Source organism: Electrophorus electricus, chromosome 13 (genome assembly GCF_041902795.1).
Source record: "Electrophorus electricus isolate QZ-2024a chromosome 13, ASM4190279v1, whole genome shotgun sequence".
Taxonomy (NCBI): domain Eukaryota; kingdom Metazoa; phylum Chordata; class Actinopteri; order Gymnotiformes; family Gymnotidae; genus Electrophorus; species Electrophorus electricus.
The window spans coordinates 26246709-26266348 of record NC_137509.1 but is presented as its reverse complement, the minus strand read 5'-3'; the positions used below and the strand labels follow the sequence as shown (position 1 = coordinate 26266348).

The 19640-nt window shown below is 35.4% G+C and overlaps 20 pseudogenes; all 20 read right to left on the bottom strand.

Annotated features, from left to right (window-relative positions):
* Positions 1-46: 46 nt before the first annotated feature.
* LOC145646204 (5S ribosomal RNA) lies at positions 47-165 on the bottom strand (annotated as a pseudogene).
* Positions 166-957: 792 nt separating this feature from the next.
* Positions 958-1076, bottom strand: LOC145644718 (5S ribosomal RNA; annotated as a pseudogene).
* A 792-nt stretch (positions 1077-1868) lies between these two features.
* On the bottom strand, positions 1869-1987 carry LOC145646203 (5S ribosomal RNA; annotated as a pseudogene).
* A 1484-nt stretch (positions 1988-3471) lies between these two features.
* On the bottom strand, positions 3472-3592 carry LOC145644068 (5S ribosomal RNA; annotated as a pseudogene).
* A 570-nt stretch (positions 3593-4162) lies between these two features.
* On the bottom strand, positions 4163-4283 carry LOC145645211 (5S ribosomal RNA; annotated as a pseudogene).
* A 905-nt stretch (positions 4284-5188) lies between these two features.
* LOC145643954 (5S ribosomal RNA) lies at positions 5189-5307 on the bottom strand (annotated as a pseudogene).
* Positions 5308-5878: 571 nt separating this feature from the next.
* On the bottom strand, positions 5879-5999 carry LOC145646021 (5S ribosomal RNA; annotated as a pseudogene).
* A 904-nt stretch (positions 6000-6903) lies between these two features.
* On the bottom strand, positions 6904-7022 carry LOC145643953 (5S ribosomal RNA; annotated as a pseudogene).
* A 1596-nt stretch (positions 7023-8618) lies between these two features.
* LOC145643952 (5S ribosomal RNA) lies at positions 8619-8737 on the bottom strand (annotated as a pseudogene).
* A 1595-nt stretch (positions 8738-10332) lies between these two features.
* On the bottom strand, positions 10333-10451 carry LOC145643951 (5S ribosomal RNA; annotated as a pseudogene).
* A 1011-nt stretch (positions 10452-11462) lies between these two features.
* Positions 11463-11583, bottom strand: LOC145644916 (5S ribosomal RNA; annotated as a pseudogene).
* A 791-nt stretch (positions 11584-12374) lies between these two features.
* LOC145645360 (5S ribosomal RNA) lies at positions 12375-12493 on the bottom strand (annotated as a pseudogene).
* Positions 12494-13392: 899 nt separating this feature from the next.
* On the bottom strand, positions 13393-13513 carry LOC145645614 (5S ribosomal RNA; annotated as a pseudogene).
* A 569-nt stretch (positions 13514-14082) lies between these two features.
* LOC145644587 (5S ribosomal RNA) lies at positions 14083-14201 on the bottom strand (annotated as a pseudogene).
* Positions 14202-15100: 899 nt separating this feature from the next.
* LOC145645613 (5S ribosomal RNA) lies at positions 15101-15221 on the bottom strand (annotated as a pseudogene).
* A 681-nt stretch (positions 15222-15902) lies between these two features.
* LOC145645612 (5S ribosomal RNA) lies at positions 15903-16023 on the bottom strand (annotated as a pseudogene).
* Positions 16024-16816: 793 nt separating this feature from the next.
* Positions 16817-16935, bottom strand: LOC145643950 (5S ribosomal RNA; annotated as a pseudogene).
* Positions 16936-17728: 793 nt separating this feature from the next.
* LOC145643949 (5S ribosomal RNA) lies at positions 17729-17847 on the bottom strand (annotated as a pseudogene).
* Positions 17848-18418: 571 nt separating this feature from the next.
* Positions 18419-18539, bottom strand: LOC145644914 (5S ribosomal RNA; annotated as a pseudogene).
* A 791-nt stretch (positions 18540-19330) lies between these two features.
* Positions 19331-19449, bottom strand: LOC145645359 (5S ribosomal RNA; annotated as a pseudogene).
* Positions 19450-19640: the final 191 nt, after the last annotated feature.

Genomic DNA, 19640 nt, shown 5'->3' with positions numbered 1-19640 from the left:
CATTTGAGCATGTCAGCTTGAAAGTAAATTAAAGTGATGCAAGAAAAGCTTACAGCAACTGGTATTCCTAGATAGGGTGCCACCTCAGTACTATTCAGGCACAAACTTGCTTAGCTTCCAAGTTCAGATGAGATTGGACGTCCTGAAGCTGGTATGGCCGTAAACCTTAAACACTTACTCAAATTGCCTAATCATAGAAAATATGATCAAAGACCAATCTGACATTTTTTTTTATTAATCCCTGCACTTGACATTCTAGAATGTTATCTTGAAAGTAAATTAATGTGATGCAAGAGAAGCTTACAGCAGCTCGTAGTCCAAGGTGCTAAAAGATAGTTTTTTGATGAATCACTGCACTTCACATTCAGGCATGTGAGTTGGAGAGTAAATGAAAGTGATGCAAAAAAAACTTACAGCATCTGCTATTCCCAGGTGCTAACAGATAGTTTGATTTAATTATTCTCTGCACTTCAAATTTGAGCTTGATAGCTTGAACATAAATTTAAGGGATGCAATAAAATCTTACAGCACCTGCTATTCCCTGGTACTAAAAGATTTCTATTTAATCTGTACACTTCACATAGAAGCATGTCAGTTGCATATTAAATTAAAGTGATGCAAGAAAAACTTACAGCATCTGCTATTCCCAGGTGCTAACAGATAGGTTTTTTTAATTAATCACTGCACTTCACATCCTAGCATGTCATCTTGAAAGTAAATTAATGTGATGCAAGAGAAGCTTACAGCAGCTCGTAGTGCAAGGTGCTAAAAGATAGTTTTTTGATGAATCACTGCACTTCACATTCAGGCATGTGAGTTGGAGAGTAAATGAAAGTGATGCAAAAAAAACTTACAGCACCTGCTATTCCCAGGTGCTAACAGATAGTTTTTTTATTAATCACTGCACTTCACATTTGAGAATGTCAGCTTGAAAGTAAATTAAAGTGATGCAAGAAAAGCTTACAGCACATGGTATTCCTAGGTAGGGTCCCACCTCAGTACTATCCAGGCACAAACTTGCTTAGCTTCCAAGTTCAGATGAGATTGGACGTTCTGAAGCTGGTATGGCCATAAACCTTAAACACTTACTCAAATTGCCTAATCATAGAAAATATGATCAAAGACCAATCTGACATTTTTTTTAATTAATCCCTGCACTTGACATTCTAGAATGTTGTCTTGAAAGTAAATTAAAATGATGCAATAAAAGCTTACAACATCTGCTATTCGGAGGCACTAACAGACAGTTTTTTTATTAATCACTGCACTTCACATTCAAGCATGTCAGTTGGAGAGTAAATTAAAGTGATGCAATAAATACTTACAGCATCTGCTATTCCCAGGTGCTAACAGAAAGTTTGATTTAATTATTCACTGCACTTCAAATTTGAGCTTGATAGCTTGAACATAAATTTAAGGGATGCAATAAAATCTTACAGCACCTGCTATTCCCTGGTACTAAAAGATTTCTATTTAATCTGTACACTTCACATACAAGCATGTCAGTTGCATTTTAAATTAAAGTGATGCAAGAAAATCTTACAGCATCTGCTATTCCCAGGTGCTAACAGATAGGTTTTTTTATTAATCACTGCACTTCACATCCTAGCATGTCATCTTGAAAGTAAATTAATGTGATGCAAGAGAAGCTTACAGCAGCTCGTAGTCCAAGGTGCTAAAAGATAGTTTTTTGATGAATCACTGCACTTCACATTCAGGCATGTGAGTTGGAGAGTAAATGAAAGTGATGCAAAAAAAACTTACAGCATCTGCTATTCCCAGGTGCTAACAGATAGGTTTTTTTATTAATCACTGCACTTCACATTTGAGCATGTCAGCTTGAAAGTAAATTAAAGTGATGCAAGAAAAGCTTACAGCAACTGGTATTCCTAGATAGGGTGCCACCTCAGTACTATTCAGGCACAAACTTGCTTAGCTTCCAAGTTCAGATGAGATTGGACGTCCTGAAGCTGGTATGGCCGTAAACCTTAAACACTTACTCAAATTGCCTAATCATAGAAAATATGATCAAAGACCAATCTGACATTTTTTTTATTAATCCCTGCACTTGACATTCTAGAATGTTATCTTGAAAGTAAATTAAAATGATGCAATAAAAGCTTACAACATCTGGTATTCGGAGGCACTAACAGACAGTTTTTTTATTAATCACTGCACTTCACATTCAAGCATGTCAGTTGGAGAGTAAATTAAAGTGATGCAATAAATACTTACAGCATCTGCTATTCCCAGGTGCTAACAGATAGTTTGATTTAATTATTCACTGCACTTCAAATTTGAGCTTGATAGCTTGAACATAAATTTAAGGGATGCAATAAAATCTTACAGCACCTGCTATTCCCTGGTACTAATAGATTTCTATTTAATCTGTACACTTCACATTCAGGCATGTGAGTTGGAGAGTAAATGAAAGTGATGCAAAAAAAACTTACAGCATCTGCTATTCCCAGGTGCTAACAGATAGTTTTTTTTATTAATCACTGCACTTCACATTTGAGAATGTCAGCTTGAAAGTAAATTAAAGTGATGCAAGAAAAGCTTACAGCACATGGTATTCCTAGGTAGGGTCCCACCTCAGTACTATCCAGGCACAAACTTGCTCAGCTTCCAAGTTCAGATGAGATTGGAGGCATGCTGAAGCTGGTATGGCCGTAAACCTTAAACACTTACTCAAATTGCCTAATCATAGAAAATATGATCAAAGACCAATCTGACATTTTTTTAATTAATCCCTGCACTTGACATTCTAGAATGTTATCTTGAAAGTAAATTAAAATGATGCAATAAAAGCTTACAACATCTGGTATTCGGAGGCACTAACAGACAGTTTTTTTATTAATCACTGCACTTCACATTCAAGCATGTCAGTTGGAGAGTAAATTAAAGTGATGCAATAAAAACTTACAGCATCTGCTATTCCCAGGTGCTAACAGATAGTTTGATTTAATTATTCACTGCACTTCAAATTTGAGCTTGATAGCTTGAACATAAATTTAAGGGATGCAATAAAATCTTACAGCACCTGCTATTCCCTGGTACTAATAGATTTCTATTTAATCTGTACACTTCACTTACAAGCATGTCAGTTGCATATTAAATTAAAGTGATGCAAGAAAAACTTACAGCATCTGCTATTCCCAGGTGCTAACAGATAGTTTTTTTTTAATTAATCACTGCACTTCACATCCTAGCATGTCATCTTGAAAGTAAATTAATGTGATGCAAGAGAGGCTTACAGCAGCTCGTAGTCCAAGGTGCTAAAAGATAGTTTTTTGATGAATCACTGCACTTCACATTCAGGCATGTGAGTTGGAGAGTAAATGAAAGTGATGCAAAAAAAACTTACAGCATCTGCTATTCCCAGGTGCTAACAGATAGGTTTTTTTATTAATCACTGCACTTCACATTTGAGCATGTCAGCTTGAAAGTAAATTAAAGTGATGCAAGAAAAGCTTACAGCACCTGGTATTCCTAGGTAGGGTCCCACCTCAGTACTATCCAGGCACAAACTTGCTTAGCTTCCAAGTTCAGATGAGATTGGAGGCGTGCTGAAGCTGGTATGGCCGTAAACCTTAAACACTTACTCAAATTGCCTAATCATAGAAAATATGATCAAAGACCAATCTGACATTTTTTTAATTAATCCCTGCACTTGACATTCTAGAATGTTATCTTGAAAGTAAATTAAAATGATGCAATAAAAGCTTACAACATCTGGTATTCGGAGGCACTAACAGACAGTTTTTTTATTAATCACTGCACTTCACATTCAAGCATGTCAGTTGGAGAGTAAATTAAAGTGATGCAATAAAAACTTACAGCATCTGCTATTCCCAGGTGCTAACAGATAGTTTGATTTAATTATTCACTGCACTTCAAATTTGAGCTTGATAGCTTGAACATAAATTTAAGGGATGCAATAAAATCTTACAGCACCTGCTATTCCTTGGTACTAATAGATTTCTATTTAATCTGTACACTTCACATTCAGGCATCTGAGTTGGAGAGTAAATGAAAGTGATGCAAAAAAAACTTACAGCATCTGCTATTCCCAGGTGCTAACAGATAGTTTTTTTTATTAATCACTGCACTTCACATTTGAGAATATCAGCTTGAAAGTAAATTAAAGTGATGCAAGAAAAGCTTACAGCACATGGTATTCCTAGGTAGGGTCCCACCTCAGTACTATCCAGGCACAAACTTGCTTAGCTTCCAAGTTCAGATGAGATTGGAGGCGTGCTGAAGCTGGTATGGCCGTAAACCTTAAACACTTACTCAAATTGCCTAATCATAGAAAATATGATCAAAGACCAATCTGACATTTTTTTTTATTAATCCCTGCACTTGACATTCTAGAATGTTATCTTGAAAGTAAATTAAAATAATGCAATAAAAGCTTACAACATCTGGTATTCGGAGGCACTAACAGACAGTTTTTTTATTAATCACTGCACTTCACATTCAAGCATGTCAGTTGGAGAGTAAATTAAAGTGATGCAATAAAAATTTACAGCATCTGCTATTCCCAGGTGCTAACAGATAGTTTGATTTAATTATTCACTGCACTTCAAATTTGAGCTTGATAGCTTGAACATAAATTTAAGGGATGCAATAAAATCTTACAGCATCTGCTATTCCCAGGTGCTAACAGATAGTTTGATTTAATTATTCACTGCACTTCAAATTTGAGCTTGATAGCTTGAACATAAATTTAAGGGATGCAATAAAATCTTACAGCACCTGCTATTCCCTGGTACTAATAGATTTCTATTTAATCTGTACACTTCACATTCAGGCATGTGAGTTGGAGAGTAAATGAAAGTGATGCAAGAAAAACTTACAGCATCTGCTATTCCCAGGTGCTAACAGATAGGTTTTTTTAATTAATCACTGCACTTCACATCCTAGCATGTCATCTTGAAAGTAAATTAATGTGATGCAAGAGAAGCTTACAGCATCTCATAGTCCAAGGTGCTAAAAGATAGTTTTTTGATGAATCACTGCACTTCACATTCAGGCATGTGAGTTGGAGAGTAAATGAAAGTGATGCAAAAAAAACTTACAGCATCTGCTATTCCCAGGTGCTAACAGATAGGTTTTTTTATTAATCACTGCACTTCACATTTGAGCATGTCAGCTTGAAAGTAAATTAAAGTGATGCAAGAAAAGCTTACAGCACCTGGTATTCCTAGATAGGGTCCCACCTCAGTACTATTCAGGCACAAACTTGCTTAGCTTCCAAGTTCAGATGAGATTGGACGTGCTGAAGCTGGTATGGCCGTAAACCTTAAACACTTACTCAAATTGCCTAATCATAGAAAATATGATCAAAGACCAATCTGACATTTTTTTTTATTAATCCCTGCACTTGACATTCTAGAATGTTGTCTTGAAAGTAAATTAAAATGATGCAATAAAAGCTTACAACATCTGGTATTCGGAGGCACTAACAGACAGTTTTTTTATTAATCACTGCACTTCACATTCAAGCATGTTAGTTGGAGAGTAAATTAAAGTGATGCAATAAATACTTACAGCATCTGCTATTCCCAGGTGCTAACAGATAGTTTGATTTAATTATTCACTGCACTTCAAATTTGAGCTTGATAGCTTGAACATAAATTTAAGGGATGCAATAAAATCTTACAGCACCTGCTATTCCCTGGTACTAATAGATTTCTATTTAATCTGTACACTTCACATTCAGGCATGTGAGTTGGAGAGTAAATGAAAGTGATGCAAAAAAAACTTACAGCATCTGCTATTCCCAGGTGCTAACAGATAGTTTTTTTTATTAATCACTGCACTTCACATTTGAGAATATCAGCTTGAAAGTAAATTAAAGTGATGCAAGAAAAGCTTACAGCACATGGTATTCCTAGGTAGGGTCCCACCTCAGTACTATCCAGGCACAAACTTGCTTAGCTTCTAAGTTCAGATGAGATTGGAGGCGTGCTGAAGCTGGTATGGCCGTAAACCTTAAACACTTACTCAAATTGCCTAATCATAGAAAATATGATCAAAGACCAATCTGACATTTTTTTTATTAATCCCTGCACTTGACATTCTAGAATGTTATCTTGAAAGTAAATTAAAATAATGCAATAAAAGCTTACAACATCTGGTATTCGGAGGCACTAACAGACAGTTTTTTTATTAATCACTGCACTTCACATTCAAGCATGTCAGTTGGAGAGTAAATTAAAGTGATGCAATAAAAATTTACAGCATCTGCTATTCCCAGGTGCTAACAGATAGTTTGATTTAATTATTCACTGCACTTCAAATTTGAGCTTGATAGCTTGAACATAAATTTAAGGGATGCAATAAAATCTTACAGCATCTGCTATTCCCAGGTGCTAACAGATAGTTTGATTTAATTATTCACTGCACTTCAAATTTGAGCTTGATAGCTTGAACATAAATTTAAGGGATGCAATAAAATCTTACAGCACCTGCTATTCCCTGGTACTAATAGATTTCTATTTAATCTGTACACTTCACATTCAGGCATGTGAGTTGGAGAGTAAATGAAAGTGATGCAAGAAAAACTTACAGCATCTGCTATTCCCAGGTGCTAACAGATAGTTTTTTTTAATTAATCACTGCACTTCACATCCTAGCATGTCATCTTGAAAGTAAATTAATGTGATGCAAGAGAAGCTTACAGCATCTCATAGTCCAAGGTGCTAAAAGATAGTTTTTTGATGAATCACTGCACTTCACATTCAGGCATGTGAGTTGGAGAGTAAATGAAAGTGATGCAAAAAAAACTTACAGCATCTGCTATTCCCAGGTGCTAACAGATAGGTTTTTTTATTAATCACTGCACTTCACATTTGAGCATGTCAGCTTGAAAGTAAATTAAAGTGATGCAAGAAAAGCTTACAGCACCTGGTATTCCTAGATAGGGTCCCACCTCAGTACTATTCAGGCACAAACTTGCTTAGCTTCCAAGTTCAGATGAGATTGGACGTGCTGAAGCTGGTATGGCCGTAAACCTTAAACACTTACTCAAATTGCCTAATCATAGAAAATATGATCAAACACCAATCTGACATTTTTTTTTATTAATCCCTGCACTTGACATTCTAGAATGTTGTCTTGAAAGTAAATTAAAATGATGCAATAAAAGCTTACAACATCTGGTATTCGGAGGCACTAACAGACAGTTTTTTTATTAATCACTGCACTTCACATTCAAGCATGTTAGTTGGAGAGTAAATTAAAGTGATGCAATAAATACTTACAGCATCTGCTATTCCCAGGTGCTAACAGATAGTTTGATTTAATTATTCACTGCACTTCAAATTTGAGCTTGATAGCTTGAACATAAATTTAAGGGATGCAATAAAATCTTACAGCACCTGCTATTCCCTGGTACTAATAGATTTCTATTTAATCTGTACACTTCACATTCAGGCATGTGAGTTGGAGAGTAAATGAAAGTGATGCAAAAAAAACTTACAGCATCTGCTATTCCCAGGTGCTAACAGATAGTTTTTTTTATTAATCACTGCACTTCACATTTGAGAATATCAGCTTGAAAGTAAATTAAAGTGATGCAAGAAAAGCTTACAGCACATGGTATTCCTAGGTAGGGTCCCACCTCAGTACTATCCAGGCACAAACTTGCTTAGCTTCTAAGTTCAGATAAGATTGGAGGCGTGCTGAAGCTGGTATGGCCGTAAACCTTAAACACTTACTCAAATTGCCTAATCATAGAAAATATGATCAAAGACCAATCTGACATTTTTTTTATTAATCCCTGCACTTGACATTCTAGAATGTTATCTTGAAAGTAAATTAAAATAATGCAATAAAAGCTTACAACATCTGGTATTCGGAGGCACTAACAGACAGTTTTTTTATTAATCACTGCACTTCACATTCAAGCATGTCAGTTGGAGAGTAAATTAAAGTGATGCAATAAAAATTTACAGCATCTGCTATTCCCAGGTGCTAACAGATAGTTTGATTTAATTATTCACTGCACTTCAAATTTGAGCTTGATAGCTTGAACATAAATTTAAGGGATGCAATAAAATCTTACAGCATCTGCTATTCCCAGGTGCTAACAGATAGTTTGATTTAATTATTCACTGCACTTCAAATTTGAGCTTGATAGCTTGAACATAAATTTAAGGGATGCAATAAAATCTTACAGCACCTGCTATTCCCTGGTACTAATAGATTTCTATTTAATCTGTACACTTCACATTCAGGCATGTGAGTTGGAGAGTAAATGAAAGTGATGCAAGAAAAACTTACAGCATCTGCTATTCCCAGGTGCTAACAGATAGTTTTTTTTAATTAATCACTGCACTTCACATCCTAGCATGTCATCTTGAAAGTAAATTAATGTGATGCAAGAGAAGCTTACAGCATCTCATAGTCCAAGGTGCTAAAAGATAGTTTTTTGATGAATCACTGCACTTCACATTCAGGCATGTGAGTTGGAGAGTAAATGAAAGTGATGCAAAAAAAACTTACAGCATCTGCTATTCCCAGGTGCTAACAGATAGGTTTTTTTATTAATCACTGCACTTCACATTTGAGCATGTCAGCTTGAAAGTAAATTAAAGTGATGCAAGAAAAGCTTACAGCACCTGGTATTCCTAGATAGGGTCCCACCTCAGTACTATTCAGGCACAAACTTGCTTAGCTTCCAAGTTCAGATGAGATTGGACGTGCTGAAGCTGGTATGGCCGTAAACCTTAAACACTTACTCAAATTGCCTAATCATAGAAAATATGATCAAACACCAATCTGACATTTTTTTTTATTAATCCCTGCACTTGACATTCTAGAATGTTGTCTTGAAAGTAAATTAAAATGATGCAATAAAAGCTTACAACATCTGGTATTCGGAGGCACTAACAGACAGTTTTTTTATTAATCACTGCACTTCACATTCAAGCATGTTAGTTGGAGAGTAAATTAAAGTGATGCAATAAATACTTACAGCATCTGCTATTCCCAGGTGCTAACAGATAGTTTGATTTAATTATTCACTGCACTTCAAATTTGAGCTTGATAGCTTGAACATAAATTTAAGGGATGCAATAAAATCTTACAGCACCTGCTATTCCCTGGTACTAATAGATTTCTATTTAATCTGTACACTTCACATTCAGGCATGTGAGTTGGAGAGTAAATGAAAGTGATGCAAAAAAAACTTACAGCATCTGCTATTCCCAGGTGCTAACAGATAGTTTTTTTTATTAATCACTGCACTTCACATTTGAGAATATCAGCTTGAAAGTAAATTAAAGTGATGCAAGAAAAGCTTACAGCACATGGTATTCCTAGGTAGGGTCCCACCTCAGTACTATCCAGGCACAAACTTGCTTAGCTTCTAAGTTCAGATAAGATTGGAGGCGTGCTGAAGCTGGTATGGCCGTAAACCTTAAACACTTACTCAAATTGCCTAATCATAGAAAATATGATCAAAGACCAATCTGACATTTTTTTTATTAATCCCTGCACTTGACATTCTAGAATGTTATCTTGAAAGTAAATTAAAATAATGCAATAAAAGCTTACAACATCTGGTATTCGGAGGCACTAACAGACAGTTTTTTTATTAATCACTGCACTTCACATTCAAGCATGTCAGTTGGAGAGTAAATTAAAGTGATGCAATAAAAATTTACAGCATCTGCTATTCCCAGGTGCTAACAGATAGTTTGATTTAATTATTCACTGCACTTCAAATTTGAGCTTGATAGCTTGAACATAAATTTAAGGGATGCAATAAAATCTTACAGCATCTGCTATTCCCAGGTGCTAACAGATAGTTTGATTTAATTATTCACTGCACTTCAAATTTGAGCTTGATAGCTTGAACATAAATTTAAGGGATGCAATAAAATCTTACAGCACCTGCTATTCCCTGGTACTAATAGATTTCTATTTAATCTGTACACTTCACATTCAGGCATGTGAGTTGGAGAGTAAATGAAAGTGATGCAAGAAAAACTTACAGCATCTGCTATTCCCAGGTGCTAACAGATAGGTTTTTTTATTAATCACTGCACTTCACATCCTAGCATGTCATCTTGAAAGTAAATTAATGTGATGCAAGAGAAGCTTACAGCATCTCATAGTCCAAGGTGCTAAAAGATAGTTTTTTGATGAATCACTGCACTTCACATTCAGGCATGTGAGTTGGAGAGTAAATGAAAGTGATGCAAAAAAAACTTACAGCATCTGCTATTCCCAGGTGCTAACAGATAGGTTTTTTTATTAATCACTGCACTTCACATTTGAGCATGTCAGCTTGAAAGTAAATTAAAGTGATGCAAGAAAAGCTTACAGCACCTGGTATTCCTAGATAGGGTCCCACCTCAGTACTATTCAGGCACAAACTTGCTTAGCTTCCAAGTTCAGATGAGATTGGACGTGCTGAAGCTGGTATGGCCGTAAACCTTAAACACTTACTCAAATTGCCTAATCATAGAAAATATGATCAAAGACCAATCTGACATTTTTTTTTATTAATCCCTGCACTTGACATTCTAGAATGTTGTCTTGAAAGTAAATTAAAATGATGCAATAAAAGCTTACAACATCTGGTATTCGGAGGCACTAACAGACAGTTTTTTTATTAATCACTGCACTTCACATTCAAGCATGTTAGTTGGAGAGTAAATTAAAGTGATGCAATAAATACTTACAGCATCTGCTATTCCCAGGTGCTAACAGATAGTTTGATTTAATTATTCACTGCACTTCAAATTTGAGCTTGATAGCTTGAACATAAATTTAAGGGATGCAATAAAATCTTACAGCACCTGCTATTCCCTGGTACTAAAAGATTTCTATTTAATCTGTACACTTCACATACAAGCATGTCAGTTGCATATTAAATTAAAGTGATGCAAGAAAAACTTACAGCATCTGCTATTCCCAGGTGCTAACAGATAGTTTGATTTAATTATTCACTGCACTTCAAATTTGAGCTTGATAGCTTGAACATAAATTTAAGGGATGCAATAAAATCTTACAGCACCTGCTATTCCCTGGTACTAATAGATTTCTATTTAATCTGTACACTTCACATTCAGGCATGTGAGTTGGAGAGTAAATGAAAGTGATGCAAGAAAAACTTACAGCATCTGCTATTCCCAGGTGCTAACAGATAGTTTTTTTTAATTAATCACTGCACTTCACATCCTAGCATGTCATCTTGAAAGTAAATTAATGTGATGCAAGAGAAGCTTACAGCATCTCATAGTCCAAGGTGCTAAAAGATAGTTTTTTGATGAATCACTGCACTTCACATTCAGGCATGTGAGTTGGAGAGTAAATGAAAGTGATGCAAAAAAAACTTACAGCATCTGCTATTCCCAGGTGCTAACAGATAGTTTTTTTTATTAATCACTGCACTTCACATTTGAGAATATCAGCTTGAAAGTAAATTAAAGTGATGCAAGAAAAGCTTACAGCACATGGTATTCCTAGGTAGGGTCCCACCTCAGTACTATCCAGGCACAAACTTGCTTAGCTTCCAAGTTCAGATGAGATTGGAGGCGTGCTGAAGCTGGTATGGCCGTAAGCCTTAAACACTTACTCAAATTGCCTAATCATAGAAAATATGATCAAAGACCAATCTGACATTTTTTTTATTAATCCCTGCACTTGACATTCTAGAATGTTATCTTGAAAGTAAATTAAAATGATGCAATAAAAGCTTACAACATCTGCTATTCGGAGGCACTAACAGACAGTTTTTTTATTAATCACTGCCCTTCACATTCAAGCATGTCAGTTGCATATTAAATTAAAGTGATGCAAGAAAAACTTACAGCATCTGCTATTCCCAGGTGCTAACAGATAGTTTTTTTTAATTAATCACTGCACTTCACATCCTAGCATGTCATCTTGAAAGTAAATTAATGTGATGCAAGAGAAGCTTACAGCAGCTCGTAGTCCAAGGTGCTAAAAGATAGTTTTTTGATGAATCACTGCACTTCACATTCAGGCATGTGAGTTGGAGAGTAAATGAAAGTGATGCAAAAAAAACTTACAGCATCTGCTATTCCCAGGTGCTAACAGATAGTTTGATTTAATTATTCACTGCACTTCAAATTTGAGCTTGATAGCTTGAACATAAATTTAAGGGATGCAATAAAATCTTACAGCACCTGCTATTCCCTGGTACTAATAGATTTCTATTTAATCTGTACACTTCACTTACAAGCATGTCAGTTGCATATTAAATTAAAGTGATGCAAGAAAAACTTACAGCATCTGCTATTCCCAGGTGCTAACAGATAGTTTTTTTATTAATCACTGCACTTCACATTTGAGCATGTCAGCTTGAAAGTAAATTAAAGTGATGCAAGAAAAGCTTACAGCACCTGGTATTCCTAGATAGGGTCCCACCTCAGTACTATTCAGGCACAAATTTGCTTAGCTTCCAAGTTCAGATGAGATTGGACGTTCTGAAGCTGGTATGGTCGTAAACCTTAAACACTTACTCAAATTGCCTAATCATAGAAAATATGATCAAAGACCAATCTGACATTTTTTTTTATTGATCACTGCACTTGACATTCTAGAATGTTGTCTTGAAGTAAATTAAAATGATGCAATATAAGCTTACAACATCTGGTATTCGGAGGCACTAACAGACAGTTTTATTATTAATCACTGCACTTCACATTCAAGCATGTTAGTTGGAGAGTAAATTAAAGTGATGCAATAAATACTTACAGCATCTGCTATTCCCAGGTGCTAACAGATAGTTTGATTTAATTATTCACTGCACTTCAAATTTGAGCTTGATAGCTTGAACATAAATTTAAGGGATGCAATAAAATCTTACAGCACCTGCTATTCCCTGGTACTAATAGATTTCTATTTAATCTGTACACTTCACTTACAAGCATGTCAGTTGCATATTAAATTAAAGTGATGCAAGAAAAACGTACAGCATCTGCTATTCCCAGGTGCTAACAGATAGTTTTTTGATGAATCACTGCACTTCACATTCAGGCATGTGAGTTGGAGAGTAAATGAAAGTGATGCAAAAAAAAACTTACAGCATCTGCTATTCCCAGGTGCTAACAGATAGGTTTTTTTATTAATCACTGCACTTCACATTTGAGCATGTCAGCTTGAAAGTAAATTAAAGTGATGCAATAAAATCTTACAGCACCTGCCAATTCCCTGCTACTAAAATATTTCTATTTAATCTGTACACTTCACATACAAGCATGTCAGTTGCATATTAAATTAAAGTGATGCAAGAAAAACTTACAGCATCTGCTATTCCCAGGTGCTAACAGATAGTTTTTTTTATTAATCACTGCACTTCACATTTGAGAATATCAGCTTGAAAGTAAATTAAAGTGATGCAAGAAAAGCTTACAGCACATGGTATTCTTAGGTAGGGTCCCAACTCAGTACTATCCAGGCACAAACTTGCTTAGCTTCCAAGTTCAGATGAGATTGGAGGCGTGCTGAAGCTGGTATGGCCGTAAACCTTAAACACTTACTCAAATTGCCTAATCATAGAAAATATGATCAAAGACCAATCTGACATTTTTTTTTATTAATCCCTGCACTTGACATTCTAGAATGTTGTCTTGAAGTAAATTAAAATGATGCAATATAAGCTTACAACATCTGGTATTCGGAGGCACTAACAGACAGTTTTTTTATTAATCACTGCACTTCACATTCAGGCATGTGAGTTGGAGAGTAAATGAAAGTGATGCAAAAAAAACTTACAGCATCTGCTATTCCCAGGTGCTAACAGATAGTTTGATTTAATTATTCACTGCACTTCAAATTTGAGCTTGATAGCTTGAACATAAATTTAAGGGATGCAATAAAATCTTACAGCACCTGCTATTCCCTGGTACTAATAGATTTCTATTTAATCTGTACACTTCACTTACAAGCATGTCAGTTGCATATTAAATTAAAGTGATGCAAGAAAAACTTACAGCATCTGCTATTCCCAGGTGCTAACAGATAGTTTTTTTATTAATCACTGCACTTCACATTTGAGCATGTCAGCTTGAAAGTAAATTAAAGTGATGCATTAAAAGCTTACAGCACCTGGTATTCCTAGATAGGGTCCCACCTCAGTACTATTCAGGCACAAACTTGCTTAGCTTCCAAGTTCAGATGAGATTGGACGTTCTGAAGCTGGTATGGTCGTAAACCTTAAACACTTACTCAAATTGCCTAATCATAGAAAATATGATCAAAGACCAATCTGACATTTTTTTTTATTGATCACTGCACTTGACATTCTAGAATGTTGTCTTGAAGTAAATTAAAATGATGCAATATAAGCTTACAACATCTGGTATTCGGAGGCACTAACAGACAGTTTTATTATTAATCACTGCACTTCACATTCAAGCATGTTAGTTGGAGAGTAAATTAAAGTGATGCAATAAATACTTACAGCATCTGCTATTCCCAGGTGCTAACAGATAGTTTGATTTAATTATTCACTGCACTTCAAATTTGAGCTTGATAGCTTGAACATAAATTTAAGGGATGCAATAAAATCTTACAGCACCTGCTATTCCCTGGTACTAATAGATTTCTATTTAATCTGTACACTTCACTTACAAGCATGTCAGTTGCATATTAAATTAAAGTGATGCAAGAAAAACGTACAGCATCTGCTATTCCCAGGTGCTAACAGATAGTTTTTTGATGAATCACTGCACTTCACATTCAGGCATGTGAGTTGGAGAGTAAATGAAAGTGATGCAAAAAAAAACTTACAGCATCTGCTATTCCCAGGTGCTAACAGATAGGTTTTTTTATTAATCACTGCACTTCACATTTGAGCATGTCAGCTTGAAAGTAAATTAAAGTGATGCAATAAAATCTTACAGCACCTGCCAATTCCCTGCTACTAAAATATTTCTATTTAATCTGTACACTTCACATACAAGCATGTCAGTTGCATATTAAATTAAAGTGATGCAAGAAAAACTTACAGCATCTGCTATTCCCAGGTGCTAACAGATAGTTTTTTTTATTAATCACTGCACTTCACATTTGAGAATATCAGCTTGAAAGTAAATTAAAGTGATGCAAGAAAAGCTTACAGCACATGGTATTCTTAGGTAGGGTCCCAACTCAGTACTATCCAGGCACAAACTTGCTTAGCTTCCAAGTTCAGATGAGATTGGAGGCGTGCTGAAGCTGGTATGGCCGTAAACCTTAAACACTTACTCAAATTGCCTAATCATAGAAAATATGATCAAAGACCAATCTGACATTTTTTTTTATTAATCCCTGCACTTGACATTCTAGAATGTTGTCTTGAAGTAAATTAAAATGATGCAATATAAGCTTACAACATCTGGTATTCGGAGGCACTAACAGACAGTTTTTTTATTAATCACTGCACTTCACATTCAAGCATGTTAGTTGGAGAGTAAATGAAAGTGATGCAAAAAAAACTTACAGCATCTGCTATTCCCAGGTGCTAACAGATAGTTTGATTTAATTATTCACTGCACTTCAAATTTGAGCTTGATAGCTTGAACATAAATTTAAGGGATGCAATAAAATCTTACAGCACCTGCTATTCCCTGGTAATAATAGATTTCTATTTAATCTGTACACTTCACTTACAAGCATGTCAGTTGCATATTAAATTAAAGTGATGCAAGAAAAACGTACAGCATCTGCTATTCCCAGGTGCTAACAGATAGTTTTTTGATGAATCACTGCACTTCACATTCAGGCATGTGAGTTGGAGAGTAAATGAAAGTGATGCAAAAAAAACTTACAGCATCTGCTATTCCCAGGTGCTAACAGATAGTTCTTTTTAATTATTCACTGCACTTCACATTTGAGAATATCAGCTTGAAAGTAAATTAAAGTGATGCAAGAAAAGCTTACAGCACATGGTATTCTTAGGTAGGGTCCCAACTCAGTACTATCCAGGCACAAACTTGCTTAGCTTCCAAGTTCAGATGAGATTGGAGGCGTGCTGAAGCTGGTATGGCCGTAAACCTTAAACACTTACTCAAATTGCCTAATCATAGAAAATATGATCAAAGACCAATCTGACATTTTTTTTATTAATCCCTGCACTTGACATTCTAGAATGTTATCTTGAAAGTAAATTAAAATAATGCAATAAAATCTTACAACATCTGGTATTCGGAGGCACTAACAGACAGTTTTTTGATGAATCACTGCACTTCACATTCAAGCATGTCAGTTGGAGAGTAAATTAAAGTGATGCAATAAAAATTTACAGCATCTGCTATTCCCAGGTGCTAACAGATAGTTTGATTTAATTATTCACTGCACTTCAAATTTGAGCTTGATAGCTTGAACATAAATTTAAGGGATGCAATAAAATCTTACAGCACCTGCCAATTCCCTGCTACTAAAATATTTCTATTTAATCTGTACACTTCACATACAAGCATGTCAGTTGCATATTAAATTAAAGTGATGCAAGAAAAACTTACAGCATCTGCTATTCCCAGGTGCTAACAGATAGTTTTTTTTAATTAATCACTGCACTTCACATCCTAGCATGTCATCTTGAAAGTAAATTAATGTGATGCAAGAGAAGCTTACAGCAGCTCGTAGTCCAAGGTGCTAAAAGATAGTTTTTTGATGAATCACTGCACTTCACATTCAGGCATGTGAGTTGGAGACTAAATGAAAGTGATGCAAAAAAAACTTACAGCATCTGCTATTCCCAGGTGCTAAGAGATAGGTTTTTTTATTAATCACTGCACTTCACATTTGAGCATGTCAGCTTGAAAGTAAATTAAAGTGATGCAAGAAAAGCTTACAGCACCTGGTATTCCTAGATAGGGTCCCACCTCAGTACTATTCAGGCACAAACTTGCTTAGCTTCCAAGTTCAGATGAGATTGGACGTGCTGAAGCTGGTATGGCCGTAAACCTTAAACACTTACTCAAATTGCCTAATCATAGAAAATATGATCAAAGACCAATCTGACATTTTTTTTTATTAATCCCTGCACTTGACATTCTAGAATGTTGTCTTGAAAGTAAATTAAAATGATGCAATAAAAGCTTACAACATCTGGTATTCGGAGGCACTAACAGACAGTTTTTTTATTAATCACTGCACTTCACATTCAAGCATGTTAGTTGGAGAGTAAATTAAAGTGATGCAATAAATACTTACAGCATCTGCTATTCCCAGGTGCTAACAGATAGTTTGATTTAATTATTCACTGCACTTCAAATTTGAGCTTGATAGCTTGAACATAAATTTAAGGGATGCAATAAAATCTTACAGCACCTGCTATTCCCTGGTACTAATAGATTTCTATTTAATCTGTACACTTCACATTCAGGCATGTGAGTTGGAGAGTAAATGAAAGTGATGCAAGAAAAACTTACAGCATCTGCTATTCCCAGGTGCTAACAGATAGTTTTTTTTAATTAATCACTGCACTTCACATCCTAGCATGTCATCTTGAAAGTAAATTAATGTGATGCAAGAGAAGCTTACAGCATCTCATAGTCCAAGGTGCTAAAAGATAGTTTTTTGATGAATCACTGCACTTCACATTCAGGCATGTGAGTTGGAGAGTAAATGAAAGTGATGCAAAAAAAACTTACAGCATCTGCTATTCCCAGGTGCTAACAGATAGGTTTTTTTATTAATCACTGCACTTCACATTTGAGCATGTCAGCTTGAAAGTAAATTAAAGTGATGCAAGAAAAGCTTACAGCACCTGGTATTCCTAGATAGGGTCCCACCTCAGTACTATTCAGGCACAAACTTGCTTAGCTTCCAAGTTCAGATGAGATTGGACGTGCTGAAGCTGGTATGGCCGTAAACCTTAAACACTTACTCAAATTGCCTAATCATAGAAAATATGATCAAAGACCAATCTGACATTTTTTTTTATTAATCCCTGCACTTGACATTCTAGAATGTTGTCTTGAAAGTAAATTAAAATGATGCAATAAAAGCTTACAACATCTGGTATTCGGAGGCACTAACAGACAGTTTTTTTATTAATCACTGCACTTCACATTCAAGCATGTTAGTTGGAGAGTAAATTAAAGTGATGCAATAAATACTTACAGCATCTGCTATTCCCAGGTGCTAACAGATAGTTTGATTTAATTATTCACTGCACTTCAAATTTGAGCTTGATAGCTTGAACATAAATTTAAGGGATGCAATAAAATCTTACAGCACCTGCTATTCCCTGGTACTAATAGATTTCTATTTAATCTGTACACTTCACATTCAGGCATGTGAGTTGGAGAGTAAATGAAAGTGATGCAAAAAAAACTTACAGCATCTGCTATTCCCAGGTGCTAACAGATAGTTTTTTTTATTAATCACTGCACTTCACATTTGAGAATATCAGCTTGAAAGTAAATTAAAGTGATGCAAGAAAAGCTTACAGCACATGGTATTCCTAGGTAGGGTCCCACCTCAGTACTATCCAGGCACAAACTTGCTTAGCTTCCAAGTTCAGATGAGATTGGAGGCGTGCTGAAGCTGGTATGGCCGTAAGCCTTAAACACTTACTCAAATTGCCTAATCATAGAAAATATGATCAAAGACCAATCTGACATTTTTTTTATTAATCCCTGCACTTGACATTCTAGAATGTTATCTTGAAAGTAAATTAAAATGATGCAATAAAAGCTTACAACATCTGCTATTCGGAGGCACTAACAGACAGTTTTTTTATTAATCACTGCCCTTCACATTCAAGCATGTCAGTTGCATATTAAATTAAAGTGATGCAAGAAAAACTTACAGCATCTGCTATTCTCAGGTGCTAACAGATAGTTTTTTTTAATTAATCACTGCACTTCACATCCTAGCATGTCATCTTGAAAGTAAATTAATGTGATGCAAGAGAAGCTTACAGCAGCTCGTAGTCCAAGGTGCTAAAAGATAGTTTTTTGATGAATCACTGCACTTCACATTCAGGCATGTGAGTTGGAGAGTAAATGAAAGTGATGCAAAAAAAACTTACAGCATCTGCTATTCCCAGGTGCTAACAGATAGTTTGATTTAATTATTCACTGCACTTCAAATTTGAGCTTGATAGCTTGAACATAAATTTAAGGGATGCAATAAAATCTTACAGCACCTGCTATTCCCTGGTACTAATAGATTTCTATTTAATCTGTACACTTCACTTACAAGCATGTCAGTTGCATATTAAATTAAAGTGATGCAAGAAAAACTTACAGCATCTGCTATTCCCAGGTGCTAACAGATAGTTTTTTTATTAATCACTGCACTTCACATTTGAGCATGTCAGCTTGAAAGTAAATTAAAGTGATGCAAGAAAAGCTTACAGCACCTGGTATTCCTAGATAGGGTCCCACCTCAGTACTATTCAGGCACAAATTTGCTTAGCTTCCAAGTTCAGATGAGATTGGACGTTCTGAAGCTGGTATGGTCGTAAACCTTAAACACTTACTCAAATTGCCTAATCATAGAAAATATGATCAAAGACCAATCTGACATTTTTTTTTATTGATCACTGCACTTGACATTCTAGAATGTTGTCTTGAAGTAAATTAAAATGATGCAATATAAGCTTACAACATCTGGTATTCGGAGGCACTAACAGACAGTTTTATTATTAATCACTGCAC